The sequence below is a fragment of the Corvus hawaiiensis genome, chromosome 9, assembly GCF_020740725.1.
Source record: "Corvus hawaiiensis isolate bCorHaw1 chromosome 9, bCorHaw1.pri.cur, whole genome shotgun sequence".
NCBI lineage: Eukaryota > Metazoa > Chordata > Aves > Passeriformes > Corvidae > Corvus > Corvus hawaiiensis.
The window spans coordinates 29593688-29615863 of NC_063221.1; the positions used below are offsets into that span (position 1 = coordinate 29593688).

Consider the following 22176-nt stretch of genomic DNA (forward strand, 5'->3'; position numbering starts at 1 on the left):
AGGGAGCCTGAGAGAGACCTGCACCTGCAACAAACCCCAGGAACCACAAAAACCAGGAACCACAGCTTTGAACCTGCAAAACACCCCAGGAATCACAGCCCTGAATCTGCAACAAACCCCAGGAACCACAGCCCTGAATCTGCAACAAACCGAACCACATGAGCCACAACTGACCCCAGGACAGGGTGAGGGAGAGGCGAGACAGATTTTGATTTCATCTGATTTCATGGATTTATTAACTTCCAGGATTATTCAAGACAAAATATTTAAAAAGAAAAGATATGTGAAGATGCAGCAGGTTTTTTAGCAAGTCTGGTGTATTTATAGACAGCACATAACTCCTAAACCTACAGCAGTTCTGTGGGACAGATAGGAGAAGGCTACCTATAATTCCTCATCCAAATTTCCTTTCCACACTTCTGTTTTCATCTTGGCCTCTTACTGTTCATAGTGACCAGTTATACAGAACCAAGCAGAAAAATCATGACTTTCTTTACATTTCAGTGCCACAATGTCTCAGAAGGGAGCAGCATCACCTCCTGTCCCCACAGAGATCCTGTCTGTTCCCCAGTTCCTACAAACACCACTGACCCTGTCCTGGTGCTGGACAGAGAGAGGAGAATACAGACCCCCTAAATCACAGAATGCAGCTGCCTTTAATAATTTTCCTAACACAAGGAAATTAGATTAATCCCATAATCAAAGTCCATGTCCAAAAAGCCAAGGCTTTCCTCCAATAATAAGCTGGCATCTGTAAAACCACATGGCACAATAATGCAAGGTTTAATTTTCTTCTGTGCTTTATCATGGAGAGGGGAGAAAAATCTCCCTTCAATGCCACATTCATGGGGCACCCTTGATCCTTGGGTCCTTACTGAAGTAACTGAGTTTTGATGCACCGGCAGGAAGAATCTCCAGATGGGCTTTCAGTAACTCATTAAAAAAAAAAAACCAACCTTTTAAAACTCACACAAACAAAAATCCCCCAAACTCACAGCATCTTTTAAATTTTCTTTGTCTGTGAGGAGTGCATTAGATCAGATAAGGGATATTAAATGGCCTTTAAGCCTGACAGCAAAGAGCAGCTCTAATGGGAGTCCCAAATTGCGCTGCCAGCAATCCAGTGTACTTACAAAGCAGCAACATCAAGATGCCAGAACAGTGCCATGACCTATATTTCCTGCAAACCAATTTTCTTCTTTGTAGGGTGGATGGAAAGAATCCAACTGCTATTTAAGTTCCTTCTCTTTCTGATGGAACTATGCTTTATCATACACATTTTTCCCACACCCAACTTTTCTGTGCCCCACAGCTTTTAAAGCAGGAATTATCTACTGTCTATTTATTTATTATAAACAGTAAATACTGCAAAATCATGTTTAGGCCACAATTATCAGGTGAGACCAGAATTCTTCATATCTCATTTCCACACTTTTAAAAGAAACCAAGACCCTTAAAGAGCAATCTTAGCAGCAGAACAGTGTTATAGTGGGATACAGGTCACACATTCCAAGGAATTTCTGTGGATTCATTACTGATGACACCCAAATTTCCAACATTCGTATTTATCAAAGTAAGGGGTTTATTCTTTTGCTTATTCCCATACTATGGGGGAAATTGTATCCTTTAGGAAGAACATTAAAATCAAGACAACTTTTTTAGAAGAAAGGAAGTATCTCTGTCCAATTTCTTTGACCCCCACTGCCTTGTGATACCCTCCATTTTTGCCTCCAAAGAAGGAACTTTGCTCATTTGTTATACACTCTGCTCAGAGTGGTCAACAGAACACCTGAAAGGATTCATGATAAGCTTGTTTTCACCACCCAACCCCCCTTACAGCTAATCCTTGCCAAATGCAAACTCTCCCCCTCAGGCAGGGAAATTTGGAAAAGGAACACCTGATACAGCTTTTATTCCAAAATTGTCTCACGTGTGTTGAGTGTCAGAAAGAGCCATGTTGTGCCACAGCACCCACTTGTCTCGGGAAAATTGAAATCGCTCTGTGTCTAACACTTTGAATGATTTCCCAACTTCTCACTTGCCCCATCTGCTCCTCTCAGCTCAGTTTGATTTGTTTTAGCCTTTGTGTCTGCAGTGGCACCAACAAAACTGCAGCATCACTGCAAGCTCCTCTGCTATGGAGAAGTGCCAAGGCTCTCAGATTCAGCCTCCTCCAAGAGAAAAGCACCAAAAAAATAAGATCCCTGTCTCATTCTGTCATCTCTCCCATCCTCCAACAATCACAAGCAGCTCTCCTGCTCCAATGCTGAGCTCTAAAATAATATCCCACCTACAAGATAACCAACATTACAATTACAAATCAGATGTCCACAGAATACAGCAAAGCACATGAATGCCACATCTCAGCCCCAATTTTACTTTTTTAATTGCCCCAATTAGCTCAGGAATTAAGTAAAAACTACTTGAGTTTATGTAGGATTTTGTTTCTGTGCTGTTAGTATGGTACTTAAAGACCTTTAAAGCACAAATACCATCTACTGGCCAACATTTAAGAAACTGGGATTCTGAAATCAGATACAGAACTTTTAAATAGACGGGAAAACAGATTAAAACAATAGGAGATACACAACATGAAAGGGGTTTTTTGGTTAAGACAGTGCACAAGGTGGGCAATCACAGTGCTGCCCCTGAACTGCAATAGAATCTGGATACACCCACTCAAGGTTTTTAAAAGGGCCTTAAAGATGATGGAAGCAAGATCTTAGAAACAAGCACATGGGAAAAAAAGCCACAATCAGCTCATGGAAGTCTCCATTAAAAACCACTCAACTCAGACTGAGCAGAATCTTAACAAAAGAAACTAAAAAACCCCAGACTCACACTCATTCATATTCCCACAGACTTAAGAGTCAGCAACCACTGACTTAGACCAGTGAGGGCCCACAAAGATGCAGATGTAGCTGTGAGAAGGGAATCACTCCAAGACTCTCCCTTGGGAGCCACGGAGGACTGAATACATCATTTTGTACAGAGAAAAACAACTGATGGGGAACAGCCCTCACAGCTCACACCCTGACTTGTGTTTGTGTCACTGTGAGCACCAGGCTGAAAACAGCTCAGAACTTTGAGACAGCAGTCTCAAGCTGCCTTAGGTTTACTCAAAAGGAGGTCTCAAGCTCAGTGAAAAAATATTTAAACCTCTCCAAAACCTCAGCATTCACTTCTTCAAGTGCAAAGTACCAACAACACAGGTGGCTTGGCCTGGTGTTTGCTGGAGATGTTCAGGATGGATCAGGTAACCAGGAATTCCTGCTTTTCTTCAGGAAAGCACACAGTGAGGTACCAACACACACCACCCCTGGCACCAGCTCCACCCTGCTGAATCACTTAGCTGGAATTCCTCACAGTGCCCTCAGTGGGATATTATTTCCCCAGTGCTCATTCCCTCCTTCTGGTGAAGCTAATGAAACCTAGCTTTACATTCAAAAGAGGGATGGCTACAACATTAGCAAAGAGAAGTCATTAAACACTGCAGCAAACTGAGCAGCCAGTCAAAAAGGAGGGCTGGTCCTGAATTTGGGAACGGTGTTCAGCAGTCATTGGGAAGTAAATGAGGCAGAAAGTGAGTTAGCCAGGGAACTGCAGAGCTGGGAGCACAATCAGGTGTGCAAGCTACAGGGGAAGCAAAGGTGAACAGAACCAGAGAGCCAGCATTGACATCTGCAAGGTAAAATACCATGTTTGCAACGAGAAGAGAAATCTCCCTGGCAGAAGAGGCTGGCTGTGGCATAAACTGCTCCTGTGACAGCCTTTGGCACAGCAGTGAGCGTGTGTCCATACTGCTTCTTCAGTAAACAGGGCAAATAAATCAGGAGACATATCAAATTAATCAGCTTCAATGGCCATGCCACTTTCCTTCACAGATCACAATTTCTCCCATCTCTGTTCCCATTTGCTGACAGCTAGAAAACGTTATTCTAATCCCTAGTTTGTATTTTTGAAATCAGGGCTCTGTGATCTCCTTGCCACTCTTAGCAGCCATGATGTACAGCCTGACTCCAATGAGGAAATCTTATTGGGTTACTGCTTTGTTCCACAACACCCTGAAAGAAAAGCTGCCAGCCAAATGTCTCCAGCCAAATGCAAAATACATTATTAATGAAATTAGAGCGAGGAACCTTTTTGTATGCCGCTTTTATTAAATAATTCCAAGCGGCTCCGTTGCGCAATTACAGCATCTGAACTTTGCTTTTTAAATGTTGCCATATGTAATCTCCACTGTGTTTGCACTTGAAATGGTAATCTGAAGGCAACAGAGTCGGTAATAAGTGGAATTATTAATAAACTCTATTCCAGATCCTCCCACTAACAAATATACCCTAGGGCCTTGCATAGGGTGACATTCTTACTTTAACATTAAAATTAATATTATATTTCTTCAAAATTTGCTTACAAAAAGTTACAGAAACAGACGAGCATTTCCACAGAAAAACAACCAATTTCAAAGACAACCATTTAGAATTAAAACTCCTTCCTCAATCTCCAGAATTAGAAAGAATTGGGCAAACCATAACCCACAGGAACAACAGTGATGTTTAGCCCAGATCATTTCTCCACAGGGGAGGAATTGCTGGTGGCCTGTGATGGGCACGAGATGACCTGAGCTTGTGCAAAGTAACCTGTAAAGGAAAGAGGCAAAAATGCAAAGGAAATGAAGAAAATGTCTGGTCAGCTCATATCACCATCATCAAGGAAGGGTTCTGAGTTGCTCACGGAATTGGTAATGGGGCACGTGGCCTTCCATGTCTCAGTAACCTGTGCAAATCTGGCTCAAACTGATAATGATCAAACCTAATTACAGGCTGACAGCCCTCAGTGGCTTATGCAGTGCTTAAGATTTTATCACAAGTCTCATGATATTTAGTGTTCTTCTTAAGCCCTAATTCCTCATGTCAAGCAATTACCCAAGATTCTCCACTTTCAATAAAAATGGAGTTTCCATGCTGTGGACATGGAACAAAGCTTCAAACATGACCTAAATGAAATCTAATGGTTTCTAAACTTTTTTTTTTTTTTTTTTTTTAATATATACATTTAAAATTCTGCTGGGTCCCTCTATGAGCTTTGTTCAGCTGTAGAGCCAGGTGCAGATGGATACAGACATATCCAACACAAGCACTGGATAAGAACAAGCAGCTCCAGCAGAGAGATCATTACACTGTCAAACACCAAGGGTAGAGCACCTATCAGCAAGTAAGGGAAATAACAGGCTTAAACTAAAGTCACTGCTTAAACCCACAGCAAAATAAATCACCTGCACAACCCCTTACTGCAGTTTTCTACACCTCTGCTACACTGGGTGCCTTGCTAGAAGGTAACACCTCTCCTCCAACACTGCTGCCTGTTTCTTAGAAGCATCTTCTGCTCTGTCCCATACTCAAACAGCTTTGACTCAAGAGAAACCTGGGTGGCAGCAGGGGAGAGATGAACTGCTCCACACTGGCTTTTGGCTGAGTTCTTCACCTGCGTGAAAGAAATCCTTTCTGGCTGGGAGCAGAGGGCCAGCTGGCCCTGGTGCAGCAACCTTGGCTCCCTGGCAGGCACCAAGAGCACACACATTGAGATGATTCACCAGAGCACATCTGTGAGCCTGGCATGTCTATGTCAGAAGCAGTGTCACCCCTAGTCTGGGTCCTCGCTTCCACCACAAACTTTTCCAGGAGATTCTTTGGTCTGTGTCAGCTTTCAGCACCTTCAACATCCCGACACACTGAGCTTTCCCACAGAACATCACCTGTGTGAGGTGTCTCACTTGTGGGTGCTGCCTGCTCATGCTCTATGACACCCTTCAGTTCATTAAATGACTCCTAATCACACTCAGTTCTCCAGAGGGTTTTAATAGGTCTTTCTCAGAAGTCCTCTCTTTTCTGGGCTAACCCACTCCTGTTCCTCTCTTATTCTGGGCTGACATGAAAGCTTTGTCTAGTGTAGATCAATTGCACCCAGAAGACAGACATTCAGCTAAAAATCTCTCTTTTTTGTTCCTGTAAAACAGTTCTTGCCTTCCTAACGTACCTGTACAACCCAAACCCAGCGCAGCAGTCCAGAACCTTTGACAGCAGGACATTTACCTACTTATTCCACTTTTTTTTCCAGATTACACTTAGAAGACACAACTGTAGAGAATTCAAATGACATAGCTCAGAAGGAAAATTAGATACACATGACTTGTAAATTGAGATGTCCCTGGCCTTGGACCAGGGAAACCTCTAAGTCCATCACATCCAACCAGCAGGCAAGAATTTTGATAATGCAATGAGAAAGCTGGTAAAGCTTTAATCCCTGATCTGCAGCTACAGCCAAAAGGGGGAATATTCACTGCAACTCTTCTGTCTCCATTCTACCCATGTTGGACTTGATTCCTAAAGGAACCTCAAATCTGCATAATAAAAACTGAAACAGTTTCAGACACTATGGACAGCTGACCTTTACACAAAATGATTCTATTTCAGTGATGTGTCAGAAACGATGCACTGCTATCCCACACGTGTTAGGTTTCATAAGGACAGCAGGGAGGCTCCAAGGTTTCCCTTTTCCCCCCCCACAGATTTCCATGGCTTCAAGAAAAGTAACATATTTACTCTATCAAAGTGGGATTACGATTTGAGAAGGTAATGTCCTGATCCCATTTTTTCCAAACTCTCACTGAAAATTCACAACTCCATGTCCACTAACCGCAGGGCAACTGTTGGAAGGTCTTTTGTACGGAAAACCACTGTGGAGCACCTGTGATTTACCCAACCCCAGCACAGGCCATGGACAGCCTGCTCTCAACCCTAATGCTTTACTTCAACTCTACACAGACCTCCAGTGGACCAAAGCCTTTTCCATATAAAAAATGCTGAACTAATATAATTTAAAGCAAGAATTTAAGCTCATTTGAAGGGCTGCAAAGCCAAGTGTAGGCTATTTCAATAGTAAAGTTGCAAATCTCAGTTTAGCCTCAGTTTACTGAAGGCTTTTAAAAGTTAAATCTATATAAATCCATCCTAATGTCAAAGATGTTTCTGATAAGGGCCTGTACCAGCTTAAGAGCATAGGGAAAAACAAATCAATTTAAAGTGAGACTCGTTCAGTGATCATGTACATCTCAAAACTGTGACTGAAGGGACTTTGGTCTATTGACAGTAATCACACACTTTAACACAAGCCCGACATCACCTCTTCATTCACCAGACAAATAAAATTTCATGTTGGAAAACAGTAATGACAACAGTTAATATTTTCAGTAATAAGTTATCCTCACAGAGAGCACTTGACCTTCATTGTAATTTCCACACAGCTTGCAGTAAACCACCTGAGTGTGTATAAAATGTAATGAATAAAGAAATATTAAGAACGATAGAATGTTATTAAAGTCGGTCACAATTCAAACAGCACAATTACTGAAAAAAACAATGTTTGAAACTACATCATTCCCAATCCTTCTCACACTGGATGAGCTACTCTATAATTTATTTTGCCTAACAACAGCTTCTGTCCATATTGTCTCTCTTTATCCCCAAAGACTCTATCAATGCAGCCCACTGTGCCACATGACAGCACAATGCCCACATGAGGCATGAAATGTCACAGATCACAGCTTTACACCTGGCCAACATAATATATTCATCAAATTCTTTCATGCAGTGGAAACATTTGTCGTTACTTTGTGGGACAAGCTACAAGAAACAGATGGAATGGGCACTTTATTTACATGGGGGGTCCATAAGCAAAATCGCTTTGTTTATGAGAGACAAAACCCAGCCTTACACAGCTAAGAAGCCTTCTATCAAACATTGCTATTTTTAAAGGATGAGTTAGGGTGGTTTCCGCTGAGGCTTTTGGATGACGATCATGATTCCTTTTGCCCCTTAACATTATATTCCACATATTCTGAACATCTTTAAAAGCTCAGAGTGGGGCTTTTTATTCACATTCTGAGAGGAGATGAACCTAATTAAGAGCCATCTGTAAGTTAAAGCAAGTCTGACAGTAACAGAATGGTGAAACTCTCCCCAGCACTCACCCCTGTGAAATCCCACAAATTCTGTAGGAAATGCACCACAGCAAGTCAGAGTGGTCAGCTCTTTAAATTTAACCAGAAATTCAGGATGAGTGAATGTAGATATTGGCTTTACCCATCCTCCCACAGACCACAAAACAACCTAAACTGTCCACAAAGACACAAAAATGAAGAAAGAAAATCCTTGGATATAAAATATATCACTTGATACATTATGAATATTTTGAGTGATCTTGAAACAGCATTTTAAATTACTGACATTGATGTTACCCTGAGAGTTTTGGGGAAATTTTCTATATAAACAGTAAAATTTTTGCTACAAAGAGAGTATTAACCGTGTTAACTTCTAATTATTGGTGTTGCACATAAGTATCAGTGGCATGTGTGGGTTAGAAGCACAGCCTACCTATATTTGATCTTGCAGGAAAACAAAATCTCAGGACAGGTTTTCCAGGAGAAAAAAGAAAGGAAAAAAAGAAGTATCTACTACTACATTGCTCTTTTTGTTAACAAAATTATACAGTAGAGTCTGGATGCATATCTAATTTTATCTCCCAGCATCTGCCACTGCTTCATGACCTCTAAGAGAGTCTGCAAGCACATTGATAAACAGATTAAAAGGTAACTCAGTGGATACAGAGCAATCCTCTGAGTTCCCAGAATGATATTTGACCAAATCACACCAAACGCCATCCCTAAACCTCCAAAAGAAGAGGAAGCCCCTTCTCCCCCGAGAAGCAAACACCATCCTACTGTTTTCCTTGCCTGAATACCAAAAAGCACTAATATAAAAACACATTTGTAACCGGACACTGATTTTTTACAGAGGAGAAGTGCCTGTTTGCTTGTTTGTTTCAGGAAAGATTCAAGTTCAGATAGCTAAATGGAAAATTGTGATTGTAGAGAAGAAAATACTTTATGCATCAACTCCTTTCTCCTGGAACGCCAGTTTCAGTAAGATTTATCATATTTAGTATTGACAGATGATTCTTCCATCCATTAGTCCTCATAAAACAGGGGAGAGTCCCAGCACCCTGGTGCTTAGGGAAGGGGGGAAATATGCCCATGGTAGGGGGTCAGAACAAGTTGATCTTTAAGGTCCCTCCCAACCCAAACCATTCTGTCATTCTGTGCCACGGCCAGTTGAACCGGAGGGAAGCTTCTCCATATGAAGACCTTTTAAATTGGAACTGAGCTTTGATGTGCAATGCTGAGTATTGGGATTTCCTTCTGACTTAGCAGCCCAGGGTGAAGAAAAACCCCAGCCATGTGGAACTGCCAGGCAGGTGTGCCCAGAGAGCCCTGACCCTGTGGGAGGAAAGCAGATTAAGTAAAGCAACACATCCTGAAGGAAGGCAAAGCATTCACTTCATCCTCATGAAGAAGTGAAAGCTCAGGCTTTCAAATGAGATGTAAAATAGAGCCCTGACCATTCATCGTCATTAAAGATCCCATGAAAATTCCCACAAGAGCAAAAATGTTAACTAACATGTCCTGGCCAATATCCAACTCGGATAATTGCATTCTGCTTCCTAAATTCCCCTCGCAGTTTCAATTGGATTAGTTTTTCTTCATTTCTCTTCCCTAAACCCCTCCTGCATAATGTTTCCAGCCCGGAATGGCTGCTGCATTCCACTCCAGAGGTGCGTGAATTATCAGTGCTGGGCAATCCCAGCATACATTTTGGATATATTAGTCAGGAAAAACACTCTCTGAGCTGGAGTAATCCCCTCACCTCTCACTGAGGAGCATTTAACTTTATAAATGAGAAATCCCTCTGATGTTAGTAAGACTATTTTTTTTCTTTTTTTTTTTTTTTTCTAAAATATTGCCCTGCAAGGAATGGTACCAAACCAGCCTCCTGCCAATTAGCTAAGTCCTTTGCTGGGCCATATCCTCAGCTTGAGGAGCCAGCTGCACTTGCTTTGACTTCGGTAGAGCTCTGCTACATTAAAACAGGAGTAAATATTCATACAGTGTTTTTTTCACTAAGTCACTCATGTTTAAATGCTGGAAGAATCAAAGGAGTTGGCTGTTGAATGCATCAATCTGCAGATATAAAAGAGGAATATCAGAATGTATTCTCATCCTTTTTAACTGGCTTGCAAATCTTAATGCTATTTTAAAAGGAACTTGGAGGTTCTTTAACTTGGCATACTGATGAAAAATGGAAGTGCTGTGAAATATGAATCTCCTGTTGTGTGCTACATGTATTCTGCTGTAAATACGCACAATAGTGTAGAAGCAAACTGCAAAGTCCTGACCCAGTGCATTTTATGGAACAGGAGGAGCAAAGGTGATTTATGTGCATAAAAGCAAAAACTGACAAGCCCTTGATTTTCTTGCAGAACAATCCCAAAATGATTGTCAAGACTGCTTAGGTTTTTTGCCCTCTGCACTTCCTGTAATAGGACCATTTTATCCAACATGCTGTTTTATAGACACTGTGTATGGGGTCATTTCCACCTGCTATCCAGGTTACTCCAAAGAATACTTCTCATTCCCCCTCCCAAGAGCTCTTAGCAGCAGTTGAGATTGGCTTGTTTTCACTTCCAGCCTGCTCCTGCATCTCTGGTTAAGCATAAACCCACAAGCATGCCACTTATTCCTTCTTTAGAGCTCTGATAGCAGAAGGACATCCTTAAAAATCCAGGAGAGCAACGGTACTCAGAAAAATGGGGAACACGGGGAATAAGCCCATTCTGGGATTTTCTCCTGAATATTCTAACCCTCCTGCTTTGCCCCTTGTAGGAGGTGTCACTGTGAAGACATCCCTATTTGTCAGCTCCACGCTGGGCTGGCTGTAGCATCATTCTTAATTCCCTTGAAAAAGTGTGGATGGAAAAGGGGGGGATGGGAAACCTCCAACAGCACCCTACTTCTGCAGCAAACACTCCTAGCAAAGGGTATGGAAATGGGTGGGGAAATTAAAGGTACCAGAAGGTGAATACCAGGCTACAGCATGACTGAGGCTCACCTGATGAGCACAGATGGATCTGCAAAGGGATTTTAGGTCAGCATCAGATGGTTAGAGAAGCACAGACCATGGTCCTGATCTGCAGCATGCACATGAATTTGATAAGGAGAGAGCTGATCTCCAGAAATCACTGACATTTTTTGCTGCTTGTGTACTGCCATTCTGGGAACCAGCCTTGACTCCAGCTCAGCTCCTTTTGCACACAGTAGCTGACATCCACACGGGAAATGACACCTCTTCTCCACCACAGACCCCTCTGTTCCCATGGTTTTGCTCCAGTGGAGAAATGGGCTTAAGATGGAGAACTTTGAGGTTTGCATCCTTATGATAAGTAGTGCTTGAGATTATCTGGCATTTACAGCAAACACAGGATGGAAAGTTTAGTCCTGACACTGAAATGGAATTTCAGAAGTGTACAACTGTCCATCAGTGGCCTTGGTTCCATGAACAACCTGAAAAAAAGACTGGAGTAAGATGTCCCTTTCAGCCACTCCTTCCTTCCCACTTTGGTTTCTTTTTAAGACTACCCTGTGTGGAGTGGAAACATTTGCACTCCTCTGAAACAGTCACTGCCACAACAATCAATAAGAAATTAGCATGACTACAGGAACAGAAGCTTGGGATTAGAGACATCTAAAAATGGATGGACTTCCCTACCTTCCTCTCTGCATCTTGAGGAACCCTTCCAAAAACCTGACTGCAAACATTTTAATTCTCTGTCAGCTCTCTGGAGAAAGTCATTACAGAGGCAAAATTACAGAGCACCAGGTGCCACTCTGCAATAAGTGTCTGTCAGTCAAGCAGGTGTCACCCTGCAGTCACCCTGAGCACTCCCAGCCTCCAATCCAGAAAAAGGGTGCTGGGCATGGACAGTTTGCTTGGAGCACTGCTTGAGTGATCAGGCCAAAGCTGTAATCAGCCAGTCAGTGGCACAATAGCTTAATTCTTTATTTATTAGTCTGTCTCCCCTTTCTGGTTCAAGCAGTTTATACACTTAATTCAATTTTAAGAGCTATGTGTTTGTTTACTAGAGCAAACAAAAACCAGTAATGAAGAGCTGTAGTTTAAGAGAAGTAACCAACCTGCTTGTCTTCTGCTCAGAATTAAATTTTTAGCACCAAATATTGACATTAAGAGCTTAGTTCCATGCCTGCTTTTCACACGTCCCAAGCACACACCAGAGAATTTGGTGTGAGATCGCAGAAGAATAGGTGCTGACCTGTGCTTTCAGCATGACATCCCAAAGAAACCATCTAAAACCTAGCAGGGTTCCTCAGAGCAAACCTTAATCAATCAATTTGCCAACACCATCAACCTCAGGAATCTTCTTTCCCTTTCATCTCTAGTCTTCCTTGCAGCACCACAGAGAGAGTAAACCGTACACAGAAGAGAATGATGGTATCATCTACCACTGCACTCTGCTTGGTTAAGGAAATGTATTCAAGCTGCAGACCTCTCTGTCAATTGAAGGTAGAAAGAGGAAGTAAAAAAAAAAAAAAAAGGACAGAAAAACCTGTTGCAAACAAAAAAATTCATCACAAATAAAGCCTTGGAATTGGAACTTTGCTTCTTTAGCTTTTGGGTTCAGATTTACCACCCACATGAACATCTACAAGCAGTTTAACACCACAATTAAGAAAGCACAATCAATTCAGCCCAGATTCCTTAAATCCAACATAATTACTTCCCATAGAACTACTGAAGTCTACTGAAAACATAGCTGCAGCATTAGAGGGTTATTTGCTCCAAGGACCTTTTTAATATGGCTGTATTGTAATACTGCAGTGCAAGAGCCTCTCCAGCCATAAAAAGAAATTTAGCTCAGAAACACAACTTGTGGGCAATGAAAAACACATTTGCTCCAATTTGCCATCATTTAATAATAGCATTATTTAACAAGATCAGTTAAAACAACCAGCCTCTGAAGACACAGCAGTGCACTTCTTCTCACGAGACTCCGAGGGCACTGAAATGAAATTCATTCTGCAAACCAAACACTCAAAGCAGCCAGCACCACTAGAAAGACCACATTTAAAAGGGAGAAAAACATTTAGTGACTGACCAGAAAAAGAGAACCCCTCTCTATATCCCCAGACATGCACATTTTACTTTAAAGCTGCTATCTATTTCACTGGCAAGGAAAATAACAGTCTTCCCCTGGAAGTAACATATTTGTCATTACACTTCCATTTCCATTCAAAATCAAGAACACACTGAATTTGCACACATGGGGAAGCAGCTACCAAGATCTGGGTGTATTCTGTATCACATCACTAGTCAAACCCCATATATCCTCACATAATTATTCTCTTACAAGGTTATGCCTAATTGGCCACTAACCTCCCTGATTAATCATCTACACTACAAGAAGGCGTTGAGAAAAAGGCAGAAGGACAACAAAATATTTATTCGGGCTGTAAATATTAAACCAAGAGAGGACAGCTGGTTCAAGTTGCCCCTTCCCGGCTGGCATGCAGAGCTGGATGGCGAGAAAACCGTGCTCGAGAGTCTCTCACACACACACACACACACATATATAAATAAGAAAGGAACCGGTGTCTCACGTTCATTCCCAGCACGGCCCGGAGATGCTCACTACGGCTCTAAGTTGCCCGTGCCCGGCTCTGGAAGTGTTAAATCCCCGCGCACGGCCCCGAAGCGCGGCTCCTGCGGGCGAGCCGCCGCTCGCATCCCCGCTCGCACGTCCCAGCCGCGCAGTTGTGGCCGGCAGACGAGGCGGCACCGCGCTGCCCGGGCATCCCTCCCCGCCTCCTCGCCGGCTCCGCCGCGCCAGCGCCTCCCTCCCGGCGGACAAACTTTGCGCTCAACTCCGCCGAGCTCCGCGGGGCGCCGGGACCCGCTCCGCGCACGACGGCGGCGGCGGGAGAGGGGCGGCCGCGGGCGGCTCCCCCCGCACAGCCCCGCGGTTCCCCGCCGCCTCCTCCTACCTGCAGCCGGCGCCGCTCCCCGCAGCGCCCCGCTCATCCTCATCCTCATCATCCTCCTCCTCCTCCTCTGGCGGCGGGCAGGCTGCGCGCCCCGGTGCCTCGCTCGCTGCGCCGCGCTGCTGGCGCGGAGCCTGCGCGGGCGGAGGCGGCTCCGGGCCCGCGGCGGCAGCGCCGGTCCCCTGCAGCTACCGCATCCCCCCAATAGCGGCAAGCGGGAGCCCCCCGCCCCGCGGGCAGGGGGCGGCGCCCGGCGGGGACCCCCCCTCCGGCAGCAGCCGGCCCCGGACTCCTTCTCCTTCCTCCTTCACTCGCTCCCTGCGAGGGGATGCGGCTTCTAACCCGCTGCCCTCCCGCACGCTCCCCTACAGCCCCACCGGCCCCCGGCAGCACCTCTTACCACGGTCCGCTGCCCGGCTGCCGGGTGCTCCTTGTGCCCGTCCTTCCTGCGGCAGACAGCTGAGGAAAGCCCTTCCAGCGCTGGGGTGGTGGAAGCGGGGCTGTGCTCGCCATCACTCCCGGCTTCACGGCAAGTGAAAAAAGCTGCCCGTGGGAAATAGGACACCTGAGCCCTCGGCCAGGCTGGGCAGCTGCATCCCTGCCCAGCCGTGATCCGGCAACAGGCGGCAGCTGCGGACATTCACGTGCGCGGGGGCAGCGGAGGTTGGTCCCTCACCTCCAGTGAAGGCACCAAGAGGCGTTCTGGGCCCAGTGGGATGTGGCATCGCCCTTCCTTCCCATGCTGCTTCCTTGGGATTCTGCCTGGCTGCCCCACAAGAGGTTCCGTTCCTGGCTGCCGTCTCCCCTGTGCAGGAAGGTGTCTGCTCCTGATGCTTGAAAACGGACTTTGAAGACAGAAATACTTTTGAGTGACAGCTTATAGCCACGGCAGATCCAGCTTGCCTGGCTGTTCACAGATGGATGTGAAGTGTTTCTCTGGCAAGCTCTGACCTAAGCCAGCTCTGTCAATAGGTGCCTGGCCTGCTGGGCAGTGCTCAGGAAGGAGAATTACAGTCTGTGCACAGATACATTTCTTGCTCTTCTTGTCCACCCTTTCAATGGGATGTCACCAAACAGCAAAATTAATCCCTGGCAAGGAAGAAATTCACATGTGAGCTGGCAAAGCACAGCAGTGAGACAGCGATTAAAGTTTCTGTCTAATTCTAGGAGATCAAGCTTGTAATAGCTAGAGAATGAGACTTAAGCTGCTTTACATATTCGTTCATATGTAAGATCATTAAGGCATCTGTGGTTATTGTACCTCATGGCAGAGGAAGCCTTGTTGGAGATGTTCATAGTGGCAAAACTCGGTGGCTGTGGGCATGTGCCATGTGACAGGCTGTTAACCTTTTGTCACTGTGACCTGACACATTTGACTAAACCACTTTTCCTGGCCCCAATCTCTCACCTGCTCTCCTGTGTCACATATTTATTGCAGGAGTAACAGTTCTTCCTGCTTAATGGGCTTCTTCCATGCAAACTCTGAGCTGTTTGATAATGGCTGCCTCGGACATTTTGTTACCCTTAACTTGTGGGTGATAAAAGATGAATAAAGCTGTCAAATATCCTATTGATTATGTGATTGAGATGTACCCTGACTGCCCTTCTAACACTGAGTTTTTTCCATTCTCTTTCTTTCCTGGGGTTTGGGTGAGGATGGCAAGAGGAACCAGCCCTCTAAAACAGCACTGAACCTGCAGTCTGTCGGCCCAATCTGTTCCCACCCACCACATCTGAGTGAGGAGTACAACTCTTGGCAAAAATATGTGTCAAATCTCAGGCCCTGCATCTTTCTCGTGTTAAGTTATGGTGTCTCTCATTTCGAGGCCCCAGTAGTTTCCTCCCTGATGTCTTCTTGCCTGATTTTAGAGGGTGGAGTTTGGTAGAAAATCTGCCAGGTTCACATAACAGTGAATAAAGCCACAGCTGTGGGCTTGTGATCCCCATGCCAAGTGGGATGTTAGAGATGAGGGCTTAGTTCCAACTCCAGTACAGGTTCCTCCTGCTTTCAGCAAAAATACTTGCCAAAGATAGACAGGACGATCAGTTGGGTTGAAGAGCTTGCTGTAGGTATGACTGACTCCCTGGGCTTTGGGAATACTCTCAGCTCTCACAGAAAGGGCATCCTGCGCTGAGAGCATGGATGTACAAATCCTTCTCTGCAATCCCATCCAAACAAAGACATATGGAACGGGGGACACCTGCAAAAGATCACTGAAAGAAATCTCTATGCAAGTGGTATTAATTTCCATTCCTTAAATGCAGATGTGTGAGCAGAAAAGCCACATAAGTGCCCGTGAGTGTGAGTGCACTGGAGAGCTCCCACAGAGCCGCGGAGCTCCAGTGCCTCGGAGTCAGCTGGGAAACAGAGTGCCACAAACAGCTGGGCCAGCAAAGGAGCGAGCCCCGGGAGACGGAGCAGGAGGCGAAGATGCTGCAGTGCACAACTGCAGTGAGGGACTGATTATCCTCATCTCAGAGCAGGCAGAGTTTGAAATGGAAATGAGGAGGAGATTTCTCTGCCACAGTACCCAATAGCTACAGCAGACGCTGCTCAAAGACAACAGGGAAGCAGGCAGCACGCTGCAGGGACTTTTGTTCCACCATTATTCAGCTCATCTCAGAGCCCTCCTTTAATTGTTACTCAAAAAGTTTCATACAGGAATGAAACATGAACAAAAATCTACTTCCACCTTCACATCTTGACATTGATATTGAGGTCTCTGTGCATGTGGAGACTTCAGCTTGTGTACTCAAAGCAGAGCAAATTAGCTGTTCTTTGCACAAGTCTCATCCTTCTGGGCTCGGAAACAAAACACCACCTGCAATGCCATGCGAAGGGCTCCTGAGCCAGGAATTCCAAAGGCATCTGAGCTGCAGGAAGTACACAGCTTCACAGACTCACAGAGCCCCAGAATGGCTTGGGTTGGAAGGGACCTTAGAGATGTCCTCATTCCACCCCCTGCCGTGGGTGGGGATGCCGCTCCCTAGGTCAGGTTGCTCAAAGCCCCATCAGATGTGTCTGAGAAGAGCTCAGGTTGTAGCACCTACTCAACCCAAAATTCCCATGAGGAAACCAAACCCACCTTCACTGATGTACTTCAGTTCTCCTGCAAACCTTCAAGCTTCCAAACACTTAAATTCCTGGCAAGGATCAATGCAAACATCTCACAAACTTTTGTCTCTGCCCAAAAAAGAGGTTTGATTTGGCTTGTCATCATCGTTCATCTCAGCTTGGGGATTTTTTCCTTCTTTTTTGTGATTTAAGGAAACGCTTGGCTTTCTCAGATAGGATATGCATCTTCTGATGGCACCTAAAAAAACCCAAAAAACCAAAAAATAAAAGAAACCTCAGGTCTCTGTTTTAGTCATGACAGGGGTACTTAATCAAATACATGCCATGAGTCTCTATGCAGAGATAAATGTTCTGAATTTTATACTGCAATGTTTTTACATCAGCGCTTCCCATCCATGGATCTCATGGAGCTTAATTCAGATGTCATTACCCCTATTTTGCCAGACAGTTGAAGTGAAGCAGCTGCTGTTTGACCAGGGCACTGTCTGGAGGCAGATCAGGTAGTTTGACCTGATTTTATGTCTTTCAGATTCACACAGATACATAGAGTAAGTTAAAAGGGATTTCTGAGATACTTCCCACTAGAATGCATTGCATCACTGTAGCATCCACTACATGCACTAAATTCCAATCTTTGGATTAATATTCGGCGTAAACATTAGTCTGGATCTATATCCACAATATACACACCCACACCCTCCATCCACTGAAAGAGTAATTTAGTGTTTTTATGCAGCAGTCACCTCCAAAAAAAATTACTGCTCTCCAAGGTAGAAATCAAGCAAATAATACTAATAGTAATTGCACTATTTCTTCCTTAACATATATTCCTCCATATGATTTCTCTAGAGGAAAACATGCAAGATGTCTTTTGATTGCCTTATGTTCCCTCTCTAAAGCGTTTGAGCGATCAGACTTGAATAGTTTAAATATGAATTTAAAAAATGAACTTAAAAGTTGAGATTCACATTGCCAAATATTACATTGGGACATATTTGTACTAGTAGCAATACCGTAGCCATCCATGCAGGAAACAAAAGCAATGCACATTTCTTCAGTCACAAATAAACTAATTTCTAAACCCCGCTATTTCCAGATTGGAGTTTATATTCTAGTCATAAAAATAGAAGGATTGATGGTGGCTTGAGGGGAATTTATACTTAAAACTGATTTAACAATAAATTAGTGCAAAACATACAGAATGTGTGTAGGGCTATTTTTACAGAAATAAAGATGCTAAATTCATCCAAAAAATTGTTTGCTGTGAATTATTCACTTAGTCCTGTCAGTTCCTGAACCTTTATGAGGGTTCTGTGGAAAGCAAAAAAAAAAAAAATCAAGCATATGCAAAGCAAAACAGCATCAAAAGTCAAAGAAGTCTCCAAGGGAGACGAACTTCAATGCCATAGTCGGGTAAACAAATGGAATTATTTACAATACGACATTATCATTTGCAATGCTATTTTATTCATTATTTAATCACACACTGAGTCTCCGTTGTAGCCCGTGGTAGACGACAGAGCCATTTTGTTCTGTCTTTCAGCTCCCATGTCTGTATGGAAATGAGAGAGTTTATCTAACATTTGGATACATCACACAAGTAACTGCCTCCTGCCTGCTCAAAACACACTCCTTTCCCTCCAGCTGCTCAGGGGGCACACGGATCTCAAGGTTACAAGATTTCGAGAGTTGAAAATGGGCTCAAAATCATGAGTTTCCTACAACTGGGCCTTGCTTTCACTGTCTGTTGCTATTTTTTGAAGACATCTCCACTATTCCAGCTAGATTTCAGGAATCTCACGGTTTCCTTCACAATTTGCATAACCACGTGTCAATCAAGGGCTAATCTTAAGCACCTCTTCTCTTAATCCCCTAATTCATGGGGGCGCAGAGGGGGGACACACGAGGGCGTCTCCATTCAGCAGTGGAAATCAGCCAAAGGCGGATACTGCCAGGATTAACCTAATCCAACTGCTACAACTATTCAATTTGGAGACTAAGGATGATAAAACCTATTTTCCCAGTTGATAAAACCTATTTTCCCAGTCAATCAATCATTGTGATCGACTTGCAAAAGAAAAAATCAGTGAAAGTTAATGAAATCAGCAGAATTATGTGAAATGACAGTGCTGAGAAGGCCTCGTGGTAGAAACATCCCACTATTGCTGGGAAGGGAAGTCAACAAATTATAAGAATCCTTGTAATTAAGAGCTTATCAAAGCACTTTATCCCATCAAGCACTACCTTGCAGATACCAGGTATCACTTTTCTTAACACTTAAGGAAATTAAGAGCCATGAGGATGCTTGAAACATCACAAGGAGCGAGCCAGGAGCGGAAGGTGACATACCACGGTGCATCCTAACTGATTGAGGAGGTTACCCAGGGAAACAGGAGAAAAAGAGTCATTGCTGGCTGAAGCCGATTCCAGGCTCTGCTGTCACTGCCAGTTCCATCTGTGAGCAAATCTCAACCACAAGACTTCTGAGCTTCCTTCCTGACTGCTTGAGCAGTAAACAGCATCCCACCACCAGCCCTAAGAGAGCAATTACATGCTCCGTCTCCTTTCCTTCCTTTTGGATTGTCTCAAATAATAAAGGTGTTTGCAAATATTGTCTCACTAAAAACCAGGACCTTCAGCTGGTGATTGCTGAAAATGAGGGTTTTGTGCTGGAAGAGTGAACAAACCTCACTAACAAATGCAAACCCACAGGCTGTGAAGAGCCCTCTGTCGCGTTGTGGGGCATGTCATACTCGGTTTGACTTCCCTTGCCAAACTCATTTGATCCCGGTTTCTGTGCAGCCTAATGAAAACAGGATTGGCTTCATTTACTGTAGGTGATTTCTTAATAGCTACTTCACATTCCTCTAATAACCCATCCCCACCTTCCTCATCCAGGGTGTGCACGGAGCCAACTGAGACTTTAGCACAGGCTCTGACACTGACAAATGCCTGGTTTTGATCACCTGAGGTTGTGTGAATCTATCACACACACATCAAAATCAAACACAACATAAGGGAAGCATTAATTAAACCATATCAAACACAGACTTGACAAGACTATGATTTAAGTATAAAACTGCCTGAAGAATTGTGATTCAATATTTTAGTTCGTAACCCACTTTTTTATATCATTGTACAGAACTGAAAAAAAAACTGGAACGCTTTTCCCCCTCCACCCCCTTCATCTGTTTTATTTTATCTTTCAACTAGAGCTGGCAAGTCTGTCTCAGCATCTCCCATGAAAAAAGGTGACATAAATTGCTCAGAGAGTTGAAAGAGAAGAAAAGCTTGTAAACAAGTTACCTATTCTCATTCCCTGTCCTCTAACTCCAAAGAGAGAAACATGAGCACACCTTGCCGAGGATGCAGTTTCTTCTCGTTCAGATCCAAGTCTGAGGATTGCTCTGTGCAACACTTACTGAGGTTCCTCTGAAATACTTTATATTATCCTAAAGCACCAGAATATTCTAAGAAACTAGCAGGCATGGTTGGTTGGATCCTAAGGGAACAGTGAGAGCTGACTTACCAAAGGTTTACTGTGGATGTTAATCTGGTTCAAACACAAATGCTTTGTGAGATTTCTGATACTCCCTGCTCCGAGTTCAGCTGGAAGCTGGGAGCCTAGGGAGTCAAAAAATCTACAAAGAATAAAAATTGAACAAATCTTTAAATTTGACTGCATTTATCTGTTATAAATCACATAACCACTACTACGGGCCGTCAAGGAAGAGGCAGCTGTGGGCAGGAGCTGAGAGATGTGTGGTCCAACAGGGGGAATGCTGGAATAGTGCCCCAAATGATCCACAAGGCCAGCACTCTGTGAGCAAACGGCACATCCCATGTTAATTTAAGTCCTTTTCAGCCTCTCTGCCATCCTTTAATGTCAGAAAGGCTTATGAGACTATTGAAAAGGCCACTCTGGCCTGACATTTGACGCTAGTGGAGGTCAGGGACACAACTCCCAAGTCAGAGCCTGTTGAGAGGGCAATTCCAACTTTCCTCTAATACCTTGCAATTTCCTTTTTTTCTTGGCTCTAGGTTTATCCTCTTTCTCCCTCTTAATTTCAGGCTAGGCTCTCTTTTTTTTTTTTTTTCTTCTGTGTACATCACCCTCCTCTGTTTGCTTTTCTGGCTTCATACATAAGAAAGAGAAATAATGTCTTTTTTATCAGTGGGAACTCATCACTTCCACTTTCTGCTAAACATAGCTGCTCTGACTATCTCGCATTTCCACTCGTGTCACTGGCATCCAAAACCACCTATCAGCAGAGTCTTGGCACGGTGGAAAGATGATCTTAAACAAGAGTAAGATGCAAAGTTTTCCACTAGAGTGGTAAGAACCTTCCCTGAAAACTCCAGTGTTTGCTGCAAGCATGGATCAGGCCTGTTTGCTCACTTTGTAACCTTCTGCAGTAGCCACAGCCCGAGGCCTTCTCAATTCTTCAGTTTATGATGAATTTACTATCAAGTGATCTTCAGCATGCTTGGATGAGACTGGGAAGGGAATTTCATTCACAGCAAGGCTATTACTATTATTATTGTTATTATTATTATTATTATTGTTATTGTTATTATTATTATTATGCTGAAGGAGCACAAATGTCACACCACTGCTTTCCCTTTCTTTGCCATTTCCTTCTGGAGTTGTCACTCAAAGCAGTTTCTGCATTCTCCATTATTGTTGCTTCTGTGGACCCAGTTTAATTTCGTATTTGCAGCCTCATGTTACCCAGCATACAAGTTAATGAAGTTTGTGTGTGTCATTTATCTTACTCCTCTCTGCCTCCAAAATGTGTACTTTTGGAAATCTGGTGTATTCATTACTCTTTTTGACAGATCCTTGAGGAGCTTGAAAATGCTCCACCAGACTTATCTGCACTGGCCACATTGATTTATCAGATTAATTTAACTTCTTTGAGGAGGCTTTCAGTAATAATCAGCTCTATTGTGTTCACAAAAGTTAACTCAAAATGTAGAAATGGTAATTAAGATCTCGAGTTCTGATTTGGCTTATTGTTAAGATAAGGACAGCTCTGAAATTCAGTTCTGTTTGGCTTCCAGGAGCCTGAAGAAGTTCAGAGGTCCCAGAAGCAGCAGAACATCTCAAACTCTTCTCTTTTCAAAATGTGCAGCTTGGTCTGAGCTCTGC

General features: G+C 43.8%; 1 protein-coding gene across 3 annotated transcripts in view; it reads right to left on the reverse strand.

Annotated features, from left to right (window-relative positions):
* Nucleotides 1-13998, reverse strand: part of DAB1 (DAB adaptor protein 1) — a 415295-nt gene extending 401297 nt beyond the window's left edge. For 2 of the 3 annotated variants that reach the window (XM_048312665.1, XM_048312662.1), the window contains exon 1: nucleotides 13568-13711. The gene's annotated coding sequence lies outside the window, so the exon portion shown is untranslated. Of the gene's footprint in view, nucleotides 1-13567; nucleotides 13712-13951 lie in introns of those variants that run through there. The other variant, XM_048312664.1, reaches the window with a different exon arrangement.
* Between the last annotated feature and the right edge of the window lie 8178 nt (nucleotides 13999-22176).